The sequence below is a fragment of the Nematolebias whitei genome, chromosome 4 (genome assembly GCF_014905685.2).
Source record: "Nematolebias whitei isolate Nwh7 chromosome 4, NemWhi1, whole genome shotgun sequence".
Taxonomy (NCBI): Eukaryota; Metazoa; Chordata; class Actinopteri; order Cyprinodontiformes; family Rivulidae; genus Nematolebias; species Nematolebias whitei.
In genome coordinates, this window is record NC_056501.1 from 51,585,366 (window position 1) to 51,588,640 (window position 3,275).

The 3,275-nt window shown below is 45.3% G+C and overlaps 1 protein-coding gene across 1 annotated transcript in view; it reads left to right on the plus strand.

The window, feature by feature from the left end:
• The window catches only part of aup1 (AUP1 lipid droplet regulating VLDL assembly factor), a gene marked incomplete in the record, with an annotated part of 49,295 nt that overhangs the window by 19,717 nt on the left and 26,303 nt on the right, over nucleotides 1–3,275 (plus strand).

Sequence of the window (3,275 nt, forward strand, 5' to 3'; positions counted from 1 at the left end):
CTGTTAATGTCCTGTAGTGTCTTCAGGACCACTCTGTTAATGTCCTGTAGTGTCTTCAGGACCACTCTGTTAATGTCCTGGAGTGGCTTCAGGACCCCTCTGTGAATGTCCTGTAGTGTCTTCAGGACCACTCTGTTAATGTCCTGGAGTGGCTTCAGGACCCCTCTGTGAATGTCCTGTATTGGTAAATATGCGTTTAATATACTGGGATCTCATTTTAAACCCACATCCAAACGGAGACAACAGGAGGGGTTCTCCCCCCCCACCCCCACCCCCCGGAGGGGGAGGCGTGTCTCATGAACCCAGAGTTATAAGACCCGCCTCACATTCAGGAAATCCAATTCATAGTTTGCATCAGCCACAACGTGAGTAAATATGTGAGAACTGAGAGCAGCTAACAACTAACCAACTTTTCATGGTAACATGTCCGCTGTGTTGAAGTATTTTACACTAAACACCACAAGACAGCAACGTGCAATATCTGTAGAGCTGCTGTACTGAGAGGGGGAAGCTCGGTCGCAACCTACAATACATCGAACTTAAACATTTGAAAAAGCTCCACATTAAAGAGCACGAGGATGGTTTAGCCAGGCACCACAGTAAAGTGGGTTTTACGTTGGACATTCAAGCGCCGTGGCTTCAGCGGCGTGTTCTCCTCGTTCAGTCCGAAGCGGACAGTCTGATTTCAGTCAGCCACGCTCAGTCTGCCCATCTAGAGGAGCTGACTGAAATCAGTCTGCTTCACAGCTGGACTGAATATTTGAAGTCAAGATCTAGTTTACATTTACCCTCCTGGAGATATTTATCAGTACAACAGTAGACAATCATAAAAAACATATGAATTGAAAAACAAAAGAAAATTATCTAAAAAAGTTAAATCTGGTCCTCTGGACATTCAAAAAAACAAAACAAAGCAAAACAACAAAAAAATGTAGAAACGTTTCGTCTCTCATCCGAGAGACTTCCTCAGTCTGAGGAGCTGTATTCAGCTCAGTCTCTTAAATAGCACCTTCTCAGAGTGGATCAACCAATTTGCTGCTGACAACCAAAACCAGCTGATCACATGCTCAAGAAGGACCATCAGCCTAACAATGGATCATTAGCACACTGATGGCTGTTTACTACTCACAGAGGGCTGAGTGATACTAGCAATCACAGCATTGTAAGAGGGGGACAGTTGAACCTGGAGGCTCCACCCCTGTTTAATGATGGACGGTTTCTTTTCACAAAGATGGCCTCCTTTACTCCTCTCTCAAACCATCCTTCAGAAGGCACAAACCCAGCTGCTGAATGAACGGGTGAGACAGACCAATTTTACTATTGAGGCCTTGAAGGCCAAGGAAGAGCGCATTAAACAAAAACTAACAACATGCCTAGATCAGACCACACTTCAGCAAGTGTTGGACTGTACAGATCAGGCACGCTTAGCACAGCATGTCAAGTCCAAGACTCGACAACATCCATCCATCCATCCATTATCTTTACCCGCTTATTCCATTTTGGGTCACGGGGGTCGCTGGTGCCCATGTCCAGCAATCACTGTGCGAGGGGCGGGGTACACCCTGGACGGGTCGCAAGTCCATCACAGGACTCGACAACAAAATAAGTTTAACGTACTAATAGCTCATCAACACCATCACTATTCCAATAACAACACATTCAGTGTAGGACAACACTCCAGTAGTCAATTATACAACAGGGAGACAGAAAAGTGGGTGAAGAATTTATCTGACAGACAGCTCACCCAGCCGGAGACAGAGATTCTTGCCAGGGGACTGAACTTTGCGGTTGCACCAAGTAGAATTCCTCTGGTGGAGATGATCACAGCTACTGAGTCAGCCATCCGCAACAACAAAATGAAAGAGGGTGAAGCAGAACAACTCAGAATCAAAGTTTCATCCTGCCTCAGCAATGCCAAACCACCACCTTCCAACATCAGTAGAGAGGAGAGGGATGCACTCACCACTCTTAGCAAGGACAAAAACATCATCATTCTCCCAGCAGACAAAGGAAGGTGCACAGTGATTTTGAACCAGAAAGACTATCATGAGAAAGTTATGACACTCCTTAGTGACTTAACCACTTATGAACCTCTGAAAAGAGATCCAGGAAGTGGTTACAAGAAGAAATTGATAGATTGCCTGAAAATTTTGGAGCAGGACAAGGCTATTGACCATTTTCTGTACCACAGACTGTACCCAGGGGAGGCCACACCTAGTCTGTATGGTTTACCTAAAATCCACAAACAAGGTGTACCTTTAAGACCAATTGTTAGCATGATTAACTCTGTCACTTACAATGTTTCCAAATATCTGGCGTTTGTACTCATCCCTTTAGTTGGCAGCTCAGAACACCACATACAGAACACCATGGACTTTGTGGATAAGGTCAGGGATGTCATCATGGAGACTGATGAAACAATGGTCTCTTTTGATGTCACATCACTCTTTACGTGCATTCCTGTTGATGATGCAGTAGAGGTGGTCAGTTTAAAATTAAAATCAGACACCACTCTGAGCAACAGGACCACGCTTTCCACAGAACAACTGTGTCAACTCTTGAAACTGTGCCTGCAGTCAACCTACTTCACATATGGGGAGCAATATTATAGGCAGAAACATGGGTGTGCTATGGGGTCTCCAGTTTCTCCTATTGTTGCCAACCTGTACATGGAGGAGGTAGAAAAGAGAGCCTTGACGTCCTTTTCAGGGACACCACCAAGTCATTGGTTCAGGTATGTTGACGACACCTGGGTTAAAATCAAATCTCAGGAAGTCCAACATTTTACTGACCACATCAACTCTGTGGATAAATACATCAAGTTCACACGAGAAGATGTAAAAAATGGCAGGTTGGCTTTCTTGGACTGTGAGGTCTCAGTCTCTGATAGAGGACATTTGCAAACCGAGGTGTACTGCAAACCCACCCACACAGACCAGTATTTGCAGTTTGACTCCCATCACCCTTTGGAGCACAAGTTAGGAGTCATCAGGACTCTGTACCACAGAGCAGACAGCGTCCCCACTAGCTCAGGAGCCAGGCAGAAGGAGAAATCCTACACAAAACAGGCTCTAGAGCAATGTGGATATCCTAACTGGGCCTTCCTGAAAGCAGAGAAGAAACCCAAACCGGACTCCAGTCAGCCAACAGGTGAAAAGGAGGAACCCAGACCCAGACCAGTGGTCATTCCATATGTTGAGGGAGTATCAGAGAAACTGAGACGTTTATTTTCTAAACATAACGTCCCAGTGGCTTTTAAACCCCAAAATACATTA